At 41.2% G+C, this 19,106-nt stretch overlaps 1 protein-coding gene across 1 annotated transcript in view; it reads right to left on the bottom strand.

Moving 5' to 3' along the window:
- MBTPS1 (membrane bound transcription factor peptidase, site 1) overlaps window positions 1-14,007 on the bottom strand; it is a 64,663-nt gene extending 50,656 nt beyond the window's left edge. The window contains exon 1 of the mRNA XM_003758445.4: window positions 13,892-14,007. The gene's annotated coding sequence lies outside the window, so the exon portion shown is untranslated. The remainder of the gene's footprint in view (window positions 1-13,891) is intronic.
- Window positions 14,008-19,106: the final 5,099 nt, after the last annotated feature.

Raw genomic sequence — 19,106 nt, 5'->3', positions numbered from 1 at the left:
AGCCATGCTAGTCTTCCAGCCCCACAGACCCAAGGGGGATTGGAGGTAGGGAAATGATAAAAGGAAGATGTGGTTGCTCCTCCAGCATGGATCCCTTAGGTCCAAATGGACAGTGCCTGGGGATGGGAGGAGGGGACCCTGGGTTTATGTATTAAGAGATCTTTCCTGAACTTGGAGAAAATAATTTAAACTGAATAATGGGGTCAGAAGGTGGAATGATAAGGATGGGACGTGAACTGGAGACAAGGAAGGGGATTTGATTGTGAAAAGGAGAAGAGAAAGAGAGAGACAGAGACACAAGGGGAGGAAAAGGGGAAGAAGGAAAAGGAAGGAGGGAAAGAGAAGGGAGAGAGAGGGAGAAAAAGAGAATTCTTTGACAATAATGTAATATCTCTTACTTAGCATTCCTATACCAAACCAACTCCGTGCAACTCAGATTTCAGGGCAAGGATCCCTCCTACCTCCCTTTACCCAAACTTTCCTAATCTTAAAGTAACAGCAGCTAATTATCCCATCCAGATATGAAAGATTAAGAAGGGAAGGAAAGGTTTGGGGGAGGGCAAAAGACCTACCCTATGAGCAAACCAAAGTTAGTTACACAGTTGTTCAAAGTCAAACAGAGCATGAAGCATAATGGAAAAAGAACTGGACATCCCTATGGATAATCATCTCCCACTTCCCTCAAGAATTTATTCAAGGTGACCTAGCTGTACCTGATCTAAAACTATATTATAAAGCAGCAGTCACCAAAACCGTTTGGTATTGGCTAAGAAATAGATTAGTTGATCAATGGAACAGGTTAGGTTCACAAGAAGAATAATCAACTATAGCAATCTAGTGTATGACAAACCCAAAGATCCCAACTTTTGGGATAAGAATTCATTATTTGACAAAAACTGCTGGGATAACTGGAAACTAGTATGGCAGAAATTAAGCATGGATCCACACTTAACACCGTACACCAAGATAAGATCAAAATGGGTCCATGATTTAGGCATAAAGAACGAGATTATAAATAAATTAGAGGAACACAGGATAGTTTATCTCTCAGACCTGTGGAGGAGGAAGAAATTTGTAACCAAAGACGAACTAGAGACCATTATTGATCACAAAATAGAAAATTTTTATTACATCAAATTAAAAAGCTTTTGTACAAACAAAACTAATGCAAACAAGATTATAATTAGAAGAGAAGCAACTAACTGGGAAAACATCTTCACAGTTAAAGATTCTGATGAAAGTCTCATTTCCAAAATATATAGAGAATTGACTCTAATTTATAAGAAACCAAGCCATTCTCCAATTGATAAATGGTCAAAGGATATGAACAGACAATTTTCAGATGATGAAATTGAAACTATTACCACTCATATGAAAGAGTGTTCCAAATCACTATTAATCAGAGAAATGCAAATAAGACAACTCTGAGATACCACTACACACCTGTCAAACTGGATAAGATGACAGGAAAAAAACGACAAATGTTGGAGGGGATGCGGGAAAACTGGGGCACTGATGCATTGTTGGTGGAGTTGTGAACAAACCCAACCATTCTGGAGAGCAATCTGGAATTATCCCCAAAAAGTTATCAAACTGTGCATACCCTTTGACCCAGCAGTGCTACTACTGGGCTTATACCCCAAAGAGATACTAAAGAAGGGAAAGGGACCTGTATGTGCCAAAATGTTTGTGGCAGCCCTGTTTGTAGTGGCTAGAAACTGGAAAATGAATGGATGCCCATCAATTGGAGAATGGTTGGGTAAATTGTGGTATATGAATGTTATGGAATATTATTGTTCTGTAAGAAATGACCAGCAGGATGAATACAGAGAGGATTGGTGAGACTTACATGAACTGATGCTGAGTGAAATGAGCAGAACCAGGAGATCATTGTATCCGTCAACAATGATAGTGTATGAAGATGTACTCTGATGGAAGTGGATTTCTTTGACAAAGAGACCTAATTCAGTTTCAAATGATCAAGGATGGACAGAAGCAACTACACCCAAAGAAAGAACACTGGGAAATGAATGTAAACTGTTTGCATTTTTGTTTTTCTTCTCAGATTATTTTTACCTTCTGAATCCAATTCTTCCTGTGCAACAAGAGAACTGTTTGGTTCTGCACACATATATTGTATCTAGGATATACTGCGACATATTCAACATATATAGGACTGCTTGCCATCTAGGAGAGGGGGTGGAGGGAGAGGTGAAAAATTGGAACAGAATTGGGTGCAAGGGATAATGTTGTAAAAAATTATTCTGGCATGGGTTCTGTCAATAAAAAGTTATTATAATAAAAAAATAAAAAGAATTTATTCAAGGCAGCCCAGTGACCCCTAAAACCTCTCAGGACAGTGGAAAAGAAGGTCAAGAAAGTCAAGAAAGTAAGGAAACCCAAAGGCAAGATAAAAAGAGAAAGCCAGAATAAAAACCATGCTTATGAGCATGTAGGCAACAGAAAGATAAAGACAGAAGATAAAATGCACAAAGCCTCGAAAAGAAAGCAAAACTTGAATAAATACTACAGCAAATAATACAACACGAACCAACATTATCAGAAGGGAGAATCCTGTGGATTCTCTCATCAAGATCAGAAGACAACAGTAGGAAATTTCAAAAATCATTAAAAAGAGAAACAAAAAGTTTAAAAGAAAGCATTCAGAATGAATTCAGGACGAGACAAAATTGGAAGACCATCCCAAGAACACACACAAAGAGTACTGGCTGATGATCTCTTGTAACACAAGAGAAGAGTGTGACAGTCTTCTACTCCAAAGAGAAGGAAAAAAATCAGAAAGCACCTACACTGTGCTGAGCCCTGGGGATACAAACCTGGGAAAAGCACAGGTCCAGCTCTCAGAGCTCACCCTGAAACAGAGGTGTGGACAGGGTACTGATGGGATAAAATGACAATCAACAATCAAGGGAAGACACCAGCCCTGAGAGAGACTGGGACAGGCTTGGTACACAAGTTGGGGTTTGAGTAGGCAGCTGAAGGAAGCCCAGAGATAACGAAGTGAAGCTTTCCAGGCAGGAAGGACAATCAGTGACCTGAGAGATAGGGAGTCTTGTACAAGGAACAGCAGAGATCACAGCATGTGAAGGGGACTGTTATGTAGGAAGACTGGAAAATGAGGATGGGACTAGGTTAGGAAGGTCTGTGAAAAGTAAAGAGAGGACTTTATCTCTGATCATGGAGGTAATGGGGAGTCATTGGTGGAGTAGGGAAGGACATGTTCACACCTGTGGGTGATCAATCAAATGAGCAAAGACTGCACTGAGGTGGAAAGAGACAAGAATCAGGAAGACCAACCAGTAGTGAGGGGGTGAGGATGTAAAATCAAAAGGATCTGGTCAACAGACTGGCCTGGGAAGCAGGGGATGAGAGCTAAGCTTGAATGCCTGGGTGAGGAGGAGAACGGTGGTACCCTTGGACAGTGATAGGGAAGTTAAGGAGGAAGGGGAAGATAAAGAGTGCAGTTTTGGACATGATGTGGTTAAGATATCTGAGGGACATTCAATTCTAGATGTCCAACAGCATTTGTGATGGAAACGTGAAAGCAGAGGTCATGAGAATGCTTAGGGATGTTGGAATAGATCTGAATCATCAACACAAACACAAAAACTGAACCCACCAGAGCTGATGGGATCCCCAGGTGGAGCAGTCTAGAAGCTGAAGCCATGAACCATAAGAGAGCTCTGTGGGACCCTGGGATTAGCAGCAGTGATTGGGACAAAGATCCAGCAAAGGAGGCTGAGGAGGAGAGGCCAGGCAGTCCGGAGGAAGAAAACCAAGATAGATTAGAGACATACAATCAGGGCAAGAAGAGAGTATCAAGGAGAAGAGGCCAACAGATGACATTTAAGAGAGATGTTAAAAATTCAGACAGAAACAAGCACTAAATTGTAACTAAGGATCCTTGCATGGTATACCGACTTAGAAAACCACCTACTAAAAAGTTCAATGATATTTATTTTGTTAAATATTTCCAAATTATATTTTTTTGTTGTGTCAATACACTTTTTATTAAAACTTTTTTTAAAAAACATATGCATGGATAATTTTTCAACACTGACCCTTGTAAAACCTTGTGTTCCAAATTTCCTTCCTTACCCCCATCCCCTCCCTAGATGGCAATTAATCCAATATTTGTTAAACATGTTAAAATATATCGTTAAATCTAATATATGTATGCACATTTATACAATTACCCTGCTGCACCTGAAAAATTAGATCAAAAAGGAAAAAAAAAAATGAGAAAAAAAACAAAATGCAAGCAAACAACAATAGAGAGAATGAGAATGCTATGTTTTGATCCACACCCAGTTCTCACAGTCCTCTCTCTGGGTGCAGATGGCTCTCTTCATCACAAGATCATTGGAGCTGGCCTCAATCAAAGCCACTTCCATCAGAGTTGATCACTGTATAATCTTCTTGTTTCCGGGTATAATGATCTCCTGGTCCTGCTCATTTCACTCGACATCAGTTCACTTAAGTCTCTCCAGAACTCTCTGAAATTATCCTGCTGATCGTTTCTTACAGAACAATAATATTCCATAACACTCATATACCATAATTTATTCAGCCATTCTCCAACTAATGGGCATCCACTCAGTTTCCAATTTCTTGCCACTACAAAAAAATCCCCAATTATATTTTAATCTGGTTTGGGCAGCAACAGGAGCTTGGTGGCCTGTCAATCTGTCCAATGCTAGCCCCTCTGATAGCTATAGTGTCAAAGCCTACAGAAAGGTCCAGAAGGATGAGGACTAAGAAAAGGACATTAAAAGGAAAAGAAAGGATGCAGCAATCAAAAAAAAAAAAAAAAAAAAAAAGAAAAGAAAAGAAAGGAAAAGAAAAAAAGAAAAGAAAAGAAAAGAAAAGAAAAGAGAAAAAAGAAAAAAGAAAGAAAAGAAAAATTCTTAAATAACCAGTGCTAGGGGTAGCTAGGTGTCACAGTGGAAAGAACACTAGCCCTAAGTAAGGAGCTGAGTTCAAATCCAATCTTAAGACACTTGATACTAGCTGTATGATCCTGGCCAAGTCACTTAACCCTGACTGCCTTGCCAAATAAATAACCACTGCTCTCCAAATTAAGGAGGTAGGGAAACTCATCTGTATAAGCAGAAAAAGCCCTGGAGACAGCAGCATTCCAAGTCCCAAGATACTACATCTGCTACACCCCTTGCTAGCCTGTCCCAACTGTCTCTAAAGTAAGAGAAAAGCATGTTGTGGGTTTCTGATTCCTATACAGAAAGAGATTAACTAAAAATATAAAGAACCTGTGGTTCCTTTTGGAAATTAAGCACCAGGAAGTGTTTTCCTTTTTGCTCAGATTGGTTGAATCTGATAATGGTCTAGGAAAGTTCACTGAAGCCTTACTTGTGCTGGGATATCAATGATGTCATGGCCCATAATTATTGGGAGATGAGAATAGGAACTTAGGTTTTTGTGGTTACCCAAGGCCAAAATAAGAACGCGAAGAGACAAGAATTGTATACCCTTTCAGGGGGAAAAATGTACAATGGGGGAGGTCGAGAATTAAGAAACGTCTTATTTTGAGAAAGCCATCAAAAATGGATTGGTCTAATTCTTTGAGTCAAATGGGAGTAAAGAACAATTAGAAATCAAGCACTGGAAATAATTCCATAAGGTGGTTTAAAAAATTCTACAAAACAGATCCCTGGTAAGGGAACAATTTGTGCACAAAAATCAATAGATAAAGATATTTAAACAGATCCTTAGAAACAAAAATGTCATGGCAAATCATGTCTATCTTACTTGGCCTTAAAATTTACTCATTTGTAAAAGGAGACCAATACTTTATAAGGTTGTTGTGAAGATCAAATGAGATATATTTAAAGTGTTCTGAAAAATCTTACAGAGCTATAGAATGGTAATTATTCTTTTTGTAATTAAAAATCCAGTAGTTATCAAATTCACATAGAAATAGATCCCTGTAGGCCAGACACTGTCTCAGAAAAATACAAATTAACATCATGCTGCATTGCATTTTCATTCTATTAAACATTTCCAATTACATTTTAATCCCAATCAATGTTGAGTTTTGTTGCCCAAGAGATTCAGACCATTTACTAAGGTGTAGAAGAGCTGCCAATTTGTTTAGAGGAAAGAAGTATATAAATCTGTACAGATGAAATCTCAGATTCATGAAATATTTAATGTAAGGAGAAACAAATGATTAAAGTTACCTTCTATAAACTCTTCAATAATGTGTTCTTTGGTTTTAATTTTTTTTTTTTTTTGGTATTCCAAACTTAGTATTATACCAAACAAAATGTTCCTGTCCATGCACACTGTAAAATAAAAAGGGAGAAAGGGAGGAAGGGAGGAAGGGAGGAAGGAGGAAAGGAAGGAAGGAAGAAAGGAAGAAAGGAAGGAAGGAAGGAAGGAAGGAAGGGAGGGAGGGAAGGAGGAGAAGAAATTGAATTAGGAGGCCCTTTCTGGCCTTCCTGTCTATTTCTTTCTTCCTTCCTCTCCCTTTGGCAAGACTGAAAAATAAAATAAAGTCCTTATAGTAAATATGCATAATCAAGCAAAACAAAATTTTACATTATCATTATAAAAATGTTAAGTCTTATTCTGCACTTTAAGTCCCTCAGCCCCCTGTTACAAGGTGGGGAATACATTTAAACAATAGTCCTCTAGAATTATAGTCACTGAATTTCAAATCAGAATTCTGAAGTCTTTCGATAATTTTACTTTATCTTATTATTGTATAAACTGTTTCCTTGGTTCTGCTCACTTCACATTGTATCAGTTCCCACAAGTCTTCCCAAGTTTTTCTGAATTCATCCTTTTTATCATCTCTTATGATGTAATAATACATTACATATGGATACCATAATCAACTATTCCCTGATGCCCCTAAATTGCCAATTCTAGTAAAAAGAGCCATTATCAATATTTTTGTATACAACAAATAATTTAAAGACTAGTTTGGGCTCTACAAAATTAGACTGAAAAGCAAATTCCTAGAAATCAAAATTTGTCTTTTTATTATAACATTAATGTTATAAAATTAGAGATATATCTTTATAGGGAATAAAGACACTACACCAAATCACATCACTTTAAATATTACATATTTAAGAGAAAATGATGACTACATATAGGACATAACTTTAAATTACCAGTATACCACAAAGTTTTTAACAAACTATTTATTAGAAATTATACTCCTTCTGAGGTTATGTCTCATATGTGTGTAAACGAAACCTGTAAACTTTTAGCTATTCTCTTTAATGGGAGTTGGTGAATATGCAATCACTTGTTCACCAAAACTGATCAATAAGAGCACCAGCTCTGAAATCAGGAGGATCTGAGCTCAAATGTGGCCTCAGACTCTTAACACTTCCTACCTGTGTGACCCTGGGCCAATCACTTACCCCAATTGCCTCAGAGGGGGGGAAGATATTACCAGATCTAAGCTCTTCTTTTAGAAGTTTTATTTCTCTACATAATACTATCCTCATAGCAGAAATATCACTAGTATAGTTATATGGGTAAACATGGATTATTAAGATGTCACAAATTAAATAGCACAGTAGTGGCCCCATAGGGCTTAATACATTCTTTTCCATTCACGCATTCACTCCTGAACAAACATTTGTCTTAGCTTCCCCAGATTTAAAAGAGAAATGAAAAAAGGATTTAAAGTTGGCACAGCAAAAGAGTACAGCCAGGAATGTAAACTTCTGGTCATAATTTAATATTAATGAGCTTAAAAATTCCCACTTTAAGAAAATTATTCAAGAAGGGAATTTAGTGAAGTAGAGGTAACATACTTCAAAATGCTCATCAATGAGATGTTCTACTTCATGATGGATAAAGAAGATCTTACTGAGATTTTTTTTTAGGCTGAGAAGCAGAAGCCAGATAGTTTGGGGGATAATTCTTTTGATTTTTTTTTAAATTGTGTAAACTATTAATATATAAAAATCATCGCATGCTTAAAATATAACACCAATCATAACTAGGCTAAAACTTAAAAATCATCTTATTCTCACACAACTAATAAATATATAAAGAATAAAGCAATGCTAACTCTCAAGATGCTTCAACTCTAAGAGGGAAGATACATTTATAAGTGCAGAAAGAAGGAATATAAATATTGTATTTATTTGTATCAAAGTAGTCAACTACAAAGAAGCTCATGTGAGGAAAGAACTTTGTCAGGAGGGTATTTGAGTTGTCTTAAAGAAAAGAGAGAAATTCTATGAGGATGAGGATAGAGTGCATTCTAGGCATGGGGGAGCTACAGCCAGGGTTGAGAGGAGGTCTGTCTGGGTGTAGGAAGGGGAATTATGTACAAAGGACAAATAAATGGGGCCAAATCCCAAAGAGCTTGAAAAGCTAAATCAATCTCGTACATAACGATCCAACAGGTAATACAGAGCCACTGAGATTTACTGAATAGGGGATGACATGATAATAAGATTCCAATGAAGGAAAATTATTTTGGCAGCATTACAGAAGGTGTCCTGGAATAAGAGGGAGGGCAAGGCAAAACAATTAGAAAGCCAACTGCAATAATCTAGGTCAGGGGTTTTTAACATGGGATCCCCAACGTCAATGGTCCTCAGCTAAGAGAGAAAGTAAAGATGTGGGAGTCTTGAAAAGAGAAAATTTGGAAGAGATTCTATGGAGAAAGGAAATCAATTAAGGAAAAATAAAAGGATTTTCTCTATGCAGTAAGAGAACAGTACAAGTTGGATGATATGAATTTACAAATATTAGCACCAAGCAAGGAACAAGTTCCAGAAGCTAGCAGCAGCTGTGTGATTAAGAACAGATCACACAGATCAGGGTCTCACGTCCAGCTTCCAGACCGGTTTGAAGCCTGGAGAAGAATAACCACCACAGGAATTCCAAACCAAAGGGAAGCCCACAATACCTATCACACTAAACTCATGGAGCTTTCCAGCTGGCTGACAATGGCTGAGTCCAGCAGCAATCTACTGGAATTTCAAAAGGGCATGCCTGTAAGTGTGATGCTCAGGCCAAAACCGAAATTTGCAGAGCTCAGAGAAGAGAAGGAGTGATCAGACCTTTCTTCTGAATTACACCACTCTGAAAGCACTGAAACTTATAGGTCCCCAGCCTGAGCTGAGCTAAGCTGTCCCTGAGATCCTGGAATAATACAATGCTCAATACTTGAAGAAAAATTACACCATGGGCTATAATGATAACAGCGAAAACAAATTCAGGACAACTATTCCAAAATATCTACAAGCAAAGTCTCAAAGAAAAATATAAGTTTAGTTACATGTTAAAACAAAATTCCTGGAAGAAACAATGCAAAAATATTTCTTAAAAATTCTAAAATGTTTCCATAAATTAAGTGAGAATATTCAAGGAATAAGGTACAACGAATTTAGAAAAGGAATTAATAACTTGACATAAGAAGTAAAAAACCTGGCCTAAACAACAAACTCCTAGAAAACTTAGTGGACCAAATAGAAGCCTTGAAAAAACAAATAATAAACTCAAAAGCCTGAGGGAGGAAAAAATAGACAAAAATGTAAGGAACTAGAAAAAAACCTATTAAGGAAAAATGATTTAAGAGTTGTTGGACTACCTGAAAGCAATGATTAAAAAAATAAAAGCCTCCAACTTAATAATATATGTTATCGTGTGTCAGGTACTGTGCTAAGTGCTTTATAATTATTATGTCATTTGATCTTCATAACAATCTTGGGATAAGTACTATTACTATCTCCTTATTACACATAAAGAAACTGAGGCAAACAAAGGTAAGTGAGTGGTCCAGCATCACACAGTTAATGACTAAGACCATATTTGAATTCAAATTTTCCTGACTACAAGGTGAGTGTTCTTTCACTGTGCCCCTCAGCATAGACAATACAGTTCAAGAAATCATACAAGAAAATTGTCTATATATTTTAGAACTATAAGGTAAAGTAGAAACAGAAAGAATCTTTTTGTCATGTCACCTCTTCCTGAAAGAAATCCCAAATTGAAAACTTACAAGTATATATATCAAAACCAAAATCCAGAGCGTCCAGATTAAAGAAAAAATACTTCAAGTAGCCAGAAGTAAATAATTCAAGTACCAAGTAGCCAAAGTCAGGATTCATACATGATTTAATAGCCCCCACTATAATAGATTAGAGAAGTTGTAATGCAACATTCCAGAAGCAAAGCATAGAGGCTTAAAACCAAGAATAACTTACTGAAGTGGGAAAAAAATAATCCTCAAGGTGAAAAATTGATCAAATGAACACTCCCAGAGGAGGAAATAGAAGAGTTAATAATATAAAAGAAGCCTTGAAGGCAATCTTTGTTGTCTAACCCACACCCATCAATTGGAATGGGGACACTAATGGTAACTTCAAGCCAAAGCAAGCAATTACTGTCAAGGATAAAATTGATGTAATTTGGAAGTGTCATTTAAAATAAAAAGCAAATGTTTAATTTTTGTAGATCATATAGAAAGCAAGGGCAAGAAACTGCAGGGAGTCTAAAAAATTAAGTAACAAGATGCAGCTCCAACCCTAATAACATCTTATCAAACCTAATTTTCTTTTATAATCTCTTTTTTATTCACATACTATTTTGCATTATACCTATTTCTGTCTCCCTATTAAACTGCAAACTCTCTGAGGAGAGGGATACACTACGCCTTCTGTGTCAAGCACAGCCTCAACCTGGCAAACAGGTCATAAATGTTTGTCAAACTTATTGTTAGGTCACTTTAGTCAAGTCTGACTCTTCATTAATCTTCTTAGAAGAGATACTGGAGCGGGTTGCCATTTCCTTCACCAGCTCATTTTAAAAATGCAAAATTGAGGCAAACCAAGTTAAGTGATTTGGATTTCTTTTCAGTTCCAACTAAAATCCTACCTTCTTTAGGAAGCCTTCCCTCTGCTAATTATTCCTTCATTCTCTAGCATAGAGTTTGCTTGTTGTCTAGCATATACATTGCATGTTGTCTCCCTCGTAAAACTTAACTCCTTCAGCTTAAGGACAGTTTTTTGCCTCTTGCTGTACACTGGTCTTAGTTTGGTTCTGGAATGTAATCAGGGCTTCATATTTACTGATTGTTTCATCAAAACACATCTGAGAATCAGCTTCAAGAAGTTCTATTGTATTGTGTCGGTCATGTTTCTCCAATCACTTAACCAAGTTAAGGTCATCCAGTCAAAAGCTAAAGCTAAATCTGAATTCAGAAAGATAGACTTCGTGATGACTAGCACCTCTATCCACTTTGCTTCCAACCTGTCTTTACTAAAGTAGAAATTAAATGTAGATATAGTAACCTAACACACCACATTTAAGTCCAACTAGATTTTAAAACCCCAAGATCTCATTTTGAATCTGAAAAAAAAAAAACGAAGAACTAAAAAATATTCATAGAAAAGACAGCTACTATGTTAAATAATAAAGAACAGAGTACAACTGAAATCACTCTTAAAATCTGATACCACCACCCAACAGATAACACACCTACAATTATCACTTTTGTTTTTTCCCCTAAGGTCAAGGGTCAGAGTTTGCTGTTCTTACTCCACATTTATGAGCCTAAAGTCTGTATTAGTAGATGTCTGAAAGACATCTTAAACCAAACATGTCTAAAACAGAACTTGTTATTTTCCCCCAAACCCTCCCTACTCTTGTAGAAAATGACAACATCCTCTGACTGCCACCTTGCCAGTGTGGGTCTCATCGCCACACACGGAACTACGGCTGCTGGGACGCCTACCTGCCTCATATCTCTTCCCTCTGCAATCCATCCTCCTCAGCCACTCAAGTGAATGATCCTCAGCAGCTGCCTCTTGACTCCAGGAGCAAGTATAAAATGCTCTGCTTGGCTTTCAAGGACCCTCAGGATCTAGCCCTGTCCCAAAGCCTCTTCTGCAATCTAATGGCACTGGCCTGGAGGGCAAAACTCTCCATCTGCTTGCTTTAGATATTCTCTCTGGATGTCCCCCATGCCTGAAACACTCTCCCCCCTCAAACTCCTGACCTTCCAGGTTTCCTTTCAGTCCCAACTAAAACCTACCTTCTTTAGGACACCTTCCCTCTGCTAATTATTTCCTCATTCTCTAGCATATACACTGCAGGTTGTCTCCCTCATAAGACCGTTAACTCCTTCAACTTAAGGACAGTTTTTGCGTCTTGCCGTACACTGAGCTAAGTTTGGTTCTGGCACTTAATCAGGGCTCCCTATTTACTGACTGATGATCCTTTCATCAAAACCCACCTGAGCACCAGGCTCCAGACTTCGGGGGTGCTTCTCCAGAGCACTCACCACCTGACTTTCGGTTACCAAAGCAGGAGCAGCAGACCGGGGCCGGGCAGCTAGTTGGCGCAGTACGTAGAGCGCCAGTCCTGAAGTCGGGAAGCTCCGGGATCAACTCTGCCTGGGACACTTAACACTTCCTCGCTGTGTGACCCTGGGCAAGGCACTTAACCCCAACTGCCTGGGGGTGGGGGGACTAGTTAAAAGACCCTACTGTGGGCTACACTCTATACTAGGCGCCATAGGGGAAAATGAAGAGAATTCTTATTCGCGCCTCAACATTCAACTGAGATCCTGTTTCCCGCATAACTGATGCGCTCCAAGAGCACGTCGCCTTTCCCCTCTGTAATGCCTGAGTTATACCCAAACTCTGCCTCCCCAGAGCCAGGGTTCTGCACCTAGAGTTTAACATGCGCGCGCGCACACACACGTCCCAAGCCCGCACCGGCCTCTCAGGCGGCTCCAAAGGAAGAAGAGTCTGCGACAAAGCCGCTTCAGCTGCCCCCAGACACAAGGATAGCGGCTCGCCCCCAACCCCCGCGGCCCTCGCTCAGGACCCCTCGCTCTCTCGATGCCCCGCCTCCAAGGGGAAGCGCGCTGAGAAGCTGCGGGCGGGGGACGGCTGGGGAGGCTCGTGAAGGCCCGAGGAAAGCCGCTGCAGCGCCACCAGCCCCCGGCGGGCCGCATTCAGTGGCCGGGGGCAGCCCCCGGCCGAGGGAGCAGGGGCAGCCCCCGGCCGAGGGAGCAGGGGCAGCCCCCGGCCGAGGGAGCAGGGGCAGCCCCCGGCCGAGGGAGCAGGGACAGCCGGAGCGGGGCGCCCCGCGCGTGCGCTGCGGCCGCGGCAGACAGCGAGGGTAGCGCGCAAAGCCCTTTGCGTTGTCAGAGGCGCTGTCCGCCACACCACGCTGGGAAGGAGGCGCCATTTTACAGGGGAGGAAACTGAGGCACGCCGGGGTGGCGCGACCCGCCCGACAAGCGAGGGGTGCCGCAGGCGGCAAACCCAGACCTTCCCAGAGCCCGCAAGAGGTCGGGCGAGAACTCCGGCTTCCGGCTCGGCCCGAGCGTGGCCGTGCCCTCCCCCGGGACCCCCTCCCCCCCAGGCTGTGAGCAGCCCCTTTCCGGGCCCCTCAGAGGGGGTAGGGGCCCAGCCCCGGCCACACAGCGGCGGGAGAACAGCGGTGAACGACGGTACAACGATAACCGCCGGCCTGAGGAAACCCGCATCCACGGGCACTGGGGCTCGGCGCGCGCCTCCCAGCCTCTGCCTTCATCTTCCCCACAGCGCTGGAAGGCAGGCACCGTTACGTTCCCATTTTGCGGAGGAGAAAGGCGAGGCCGCCCAAAGCAGGATGCTTGTCCGGTTCCCGCGGCCGGACCGCGGCGGAGACCCTGACCACGCTCGGAGCCTCCCCTCACCCCTCCGCACTCCTGGCCCTACCGCCCGCCCTGACGGAGGGGGAAGTCCTTCCCGGCCGCCCCTCCCCCGAGCCCCCGGTACGGGCCGCTCCAGCCGGGACCACGCGGGCCTCAGCCGCGGGAGCCCCGGAGGCGGCGCCGCCGGGAGGCCCTGGGCTCCGGAGCCCGGGAAGTCGGACGTACCTGCTTCCCTGGCCGGCGGCTGAGCGGCCCCTTTAAGCACCGTGCCCCCGACCCGGGGGTAACGGAACGGCTGCAGCGGCGGAGGCGGCGACGGCGCACACACCTCTGCCCTCCATGGGGGGTGGGGGAGTAGGGAGAAAGTGTTTACTACCAAGTCTCGCGAGACGCACGGCACGACCGGGGAAGCTGGGAAACAGCGGGCTGAGCGAGCGGCAGCCGTCTGGCCCCGCCCAGAGCGCACCGTCTTGTGCGTGAGTCCCGGAAGGAGGGAAAGGTCTCGCGGTGCTTAGAGATGCAGCCCGGGAAGAGAGGATTCAAAAACCAAGCTGTGGGCGGGGCTGGCACGGGGTCCGGCGGACGCGTTCGCGTTTGCTGCGTGCCCCTTGTCCGTCCTGCCCGCGCCTTCGCTCTGCGGGGGGCTCTGCGGGGCTCTGCGGGGCTCTGCGGGGCTCCGCGTGCTGCGGAGGCTTACGTTTTTTAGCTAAGTGAACAGAATCTGAATCCGCAAGTTGGAAACTGCCTCATCACGAATAATCCGCAACTTCTAAAACCCCGCTAAATGCTATAGCCGAGGCGCTTTGCAATGCCTTGCGTACCATTAATGACTAATTGTTATCTCAGAAAATGGGCAGAACGAAGCAGGCTGAAGCTTTTCTTCATTTCCCCATTATTTCCCAGTAATTCGCTGCGCCAGCCATTAATCACACGCACATCTGCGCAGCGTTTCTGGGTCACTTGCACCAAGCGCATGACTGGATGAGAGCTTCCTACCTTTTTTTGGTCATTGTTCAGGTCGGTCTTTATTTCTGACCCGATTCCGAATGGTGAAGCCTACATCCCATTCTCACAATGATGTTTTTAAAGGCCTTAACAAACGAGATTACGAAGGACGCCAACTGTACTAAAAGTGAGCAAAGTATTTTTCTTCAAAGGTGCAGAACTGTCCCCATATCCTAAACCTCGTGAATTCTTCAGAACCTGAGGGATCTATTCCCACCTTTGCAGTCTTCTCAAACGCAATTACCAGGCATTTTATACTCTGAACTAGCGGCATCGTCCTCCTGGTTGTTACGAGACATCCCATCTCTTGGTCCTGGAAATTTTCCCTGGAAAATCCGTGCCTGAATGCTCTTCTTCCTCTGCACAGAATTACTGATCTCCCATTTCCTTAGAAGTCCCAGCTAAAAATCCCACCTTCTGCAGAAAGACTTCCCTAATCCTTAATTTGAGTGCTTTTCTTCTTTTATGTCCTATTTATCCTGTCTATCTATGGCTTGCTCTTGTCTCTCCATTAGGATTGTAAGCTTCTTAAAAGTCAAGAGAGTCTTTTACCTCTTTATATCTCCAGTGCTTTAACCGTGCCTTTAATTTAAGCTCCTGATGTGTGATTGATTACAAAGGATCCTTATTCTCAATTACAGAGAAGAAAAATTGAGGCTTAGACATGAGCCCAGTTAAAGGACCTATAAGAAAGGGAGCTGGGATTAGAATCCAAGTTTTCTGACTCCCAATTCCCGTACAGTTTTCTGTCAGACTTGACTAAAGCGACCTAACAATAAGTTTGACAAACATTTATGACCTGTTTGCCAGGTTGAGGGTCTTCTGTGCTTGACACAGAAGGCGTAGTGTATCCCTCTCCTCAGGGAGTTTGCAGTTTAATAGAGAGACAGAAATAGGTATAATGCAAAATAGTATGTGAATAAAAAAGATTATAAAAGGAAATTAGGTTTGATAAGATGTTATTAGGGTTGGAGCTGCATCTTGTTACTTAATTTTTTAGACTCCCTGCAGTTTCTTGCCCTTGCTTTCTATACGATCTACAAAAATTAAACATTTGCTTTTTATTTTAAATGACACTTCCAAATTACATCAATTTTATCCTTGACAGTAATTGCTTGCTTTGGCTTGAAGTTACCATTAGTGTCCCCATTCCAATTGATGGGTGTGGGTTAGACAACAAAGATTGCCTTCAAGGCTTCTTTTATATTATTAACTCTTTTATTTCCTCCTCTGGGAGTGTTCATTTGACCAATTTTTCACCTTGAGGATTATTTTTTCCCACTTCAGTAAGTTATTCTTGGTTTTAAGCCTCTATGCTTTGCTTCTGGAATGTTGCATTACAACTTCTCTAATCTATTATAGTGGGGGCTGTTAAATCATGTACGAATCCTGACTTTGGCTACTTGGTACTTGAATTATTTACTTCTGGCTACTTGAAGTATTTTTTCTTTGATCTGGGCGCTCTGGATTTTGGTTTTGAGATATATATATATATATATATACTTGTAAATAGTTCTAAAATATATAGGCAATTTTCTTTTATGATTTCTTGAACTGTATTGTCTATGCTGAGGGGCACAGTGAAAGAACACTCACCTTGTAGTCAGGAAAACCTGAATTCAAATATGGTCTCAGTCATTAGCTGTGTGATGCTGGACCACTCACTTTACTTTTGTATGCCTCAGTTTCCTTATCTGTAATAAGGAGATAGTAATAGTACTTATCCCAGGATTGTTATGAAGATCAAATGACATAATAATTATAAAGCACTTAGCACAGCACCTGACACATGATAACATGTATTATTAATATATGGGCCCAGAGTTTGAGACAAGGTGTGGGTTAATCTGATCAATTTTAGAATTCACTTTAGGGACAGATGCTTCTGCTTCTCACCCCATCATCCTGCAGTTGGAATCTCTGCATCCCTTCAGAAGAGAATAACATTTATATAGTGTGTAAATGCTTTTTAAAAACAGACAAGTAATTAAGTCAAGACTATTAAAAAAAAATCATAGTGCCCTATGATTCCTAGGATTTCTCAGACCAAAATCCTCTACAGGGCTACCCACACACAACCACACACTAGTAGATTCTCTAATTATCAACCAACAAGCATTTATAAAATGCTTAAATGTCTCAGGGCACTGTGTTTAGAATGAAAAAAATAAACAATTCCTCTCAAGGAGTTAACATAAGCAAATGTGCATGGTGGTTAGCGAAATGTTCATAGAGAAGAGAACTTGAAGGAAATCAGGCGTAAGGAGAAGGAGAAAGGGCATTCCAGATATGGGAGAGGGCCAACACAAAGGCACAGAGAAAAGGAACAGCATTGTCAAGTCAGGTCAGCAAACCCTTAGGAAGTGCCCTTAAGGAGTTTGCAATCAACAATTTGCAGAATCCCATTCTACTTTTGGACATCTCTGCTTAATTGTTAGTGAGGCTATACTTACTCTTTGATAGAAGAATGGAAGAAAGGAGCAATGGTTCAGAGGCAAAGGATCAGACTCTGTTCTGTAAGGGTAAGGTTATCTTAGAGCAAATGTTTCCCAAAGAGGAAACCTAAGAGAATAAATTGTAAGATCTCAAAGATCCTTTCTAAAAAAAAAAAAAAAAAAAAAAAAAAAAACAATTTGCAGAAAACTGTACAGATGAGATATGTACAGGAATAATTGGACAAAGACCTGGAGAGAGGATAGTGCCTTGTATGGACTTTATAGAGTTCAAGAAAGGTTGGTGACAGCTTGTGAAAAGCTTTAAAAGCCAGAATTGATATCTGACTACAGAGGCAATAGAAAATTAATGAATGGCATTGATTTGCCAGTAGTGGCAGTGTCACACTTGAACTTTAGGAAAATCATGAGCAGTTGTGTGGAGGATTGACTGACTGGTCTGAGGAGTGGGAAAGAGTGCCCAATGAGGAGGCTTTGGAAGTAGTTCAGGTGAGAAGTGATGGAAGACCTGAACCAGGATGCTAGTCCTGAGATTTGATTCCTGGTGGAGAAGATTTGGATGCTCGTTTTATGTGAGGAAGTAAAGTCAATAAGTGTTTATTAAGCACCTACTCTTCCAGGCACGGTGTTATGTCCCACAAGATAAAAAGAAAGGAAGAAAAAATGTCCCCACTTTCAAGAAGCTAATGGAAGGGATAATATGCAAAACAATTGCACATGAGATATAGACTGGTTAAAGGAAATGATTTCAGAGTGGACATACTAGAACTAAGGATAGGAAGACTTACATATGCAAAAATGTTGGTAGCAGCTCAGTGATGGCAAAGAACTGGAAAAGGAGTGGATACCCTCAGTTGGGGAATGGCTGAACAGGTTGTGATATATGAAAATAATGGATTATTATTGTCCTATAAGAAACAATGAACAAGCTGATAAGGTCTGGAAAGATTTACATGAACTGATGCTGAGTGAAACAAGCAGAACAGGATTACACTATACACAATAACAGCAAGATTATGTAATGATCAACTATGAAAGACTTGGTTCTCAGCAGTTTGGTGATCCAGAGCAACCCCCCCCAAAATGTTATCTGCATCCAAAGAACTATGGAGAGTGAATGTAAATCAGCATGTTATGTTCACTTTTTTTCTCTCCCATGGTTTTTCCCTCTTGTTCTGATATTTCTCTCCCAACATGAATCATAATGTGTATTAAATAAATTTTTTTAAGAGAAGCCAAATGGAGGATTTTCTATTTGCTCTTGGATGCAATAGGAAGGCACTGGGCAAGAGGCAGGAGTTTGATGTTTGAAAACATAACTTGATACATGAGTGGAGAATGCACTCGAATGGAGAGAAGCAGGAAGATCAACCAGAAGGCTACCGCAGTAGTTCAGAAAGAATAATTAAATCTATGGAAAGATCACCAAACAAAACTTCATAGAAGTTTAAAAAGATATCACCAGGGGTCTCCCAGTTATTAGGCACAACTGACAAAGTTCCAGCAAAGGAAACAGCAGTTGGACAGGTAAGCAGGAATATCAAGGCAATGTCCCCAAAGCTTAGAAATAAGTATCTAGAACTAATGATTACCAACAGTCTTAAAGGTTGCAAAGAAATCAAGGATGAGAAGTGGATCAAGTCCAATGGATTTGATCATTCAGAGATCCCTGTTAAATTCTGGAGCTGGTAGTTTCCATTCAGTGGTAAAACTACAAGCCAAGCTTTTTTTGTATTGCTTTGTTTTAAAAAAGGAAGATGGAAGGAAACTAAGGATGGTTTTCTGAGTCTAGCCATGACAGGAAGAAAAGAGATGGGAGGATAGCTGTCAGAGATGGATGAATCAAGGATGAGTGCTTTGATGACAGGGAAGGCATGGGTGTGTTTATAGGCAGCAAGGAAAAAGCCAGTCAACAGGGGAAAACTGAACATGAGAATTGCAGAGGGAGAAGCAACAACCTGCTAGAGCAGACTGCATAGAAT

This window comes from Sarcophilus harrisii, chromosome 2 (assembly GCF_902635505.1).
Source record: "Sarcophilus harrisii chromosome 2, mSarHar1.11, whole genome shotgun sequence".
In the NCBI taxonomy this organism is placed as follows: Eukaryota; Metazoa; Chordata; class Mammalia; order Dasyuromorphia; family Dasyuridae; genus Sarcophilus; species Sarcophilus harrisii.
The sequence above is the reverse complement of the archived record's forward strand: the minus strand, read 5'-3'. Positions and strand labels throughout refer to the sequence as shown.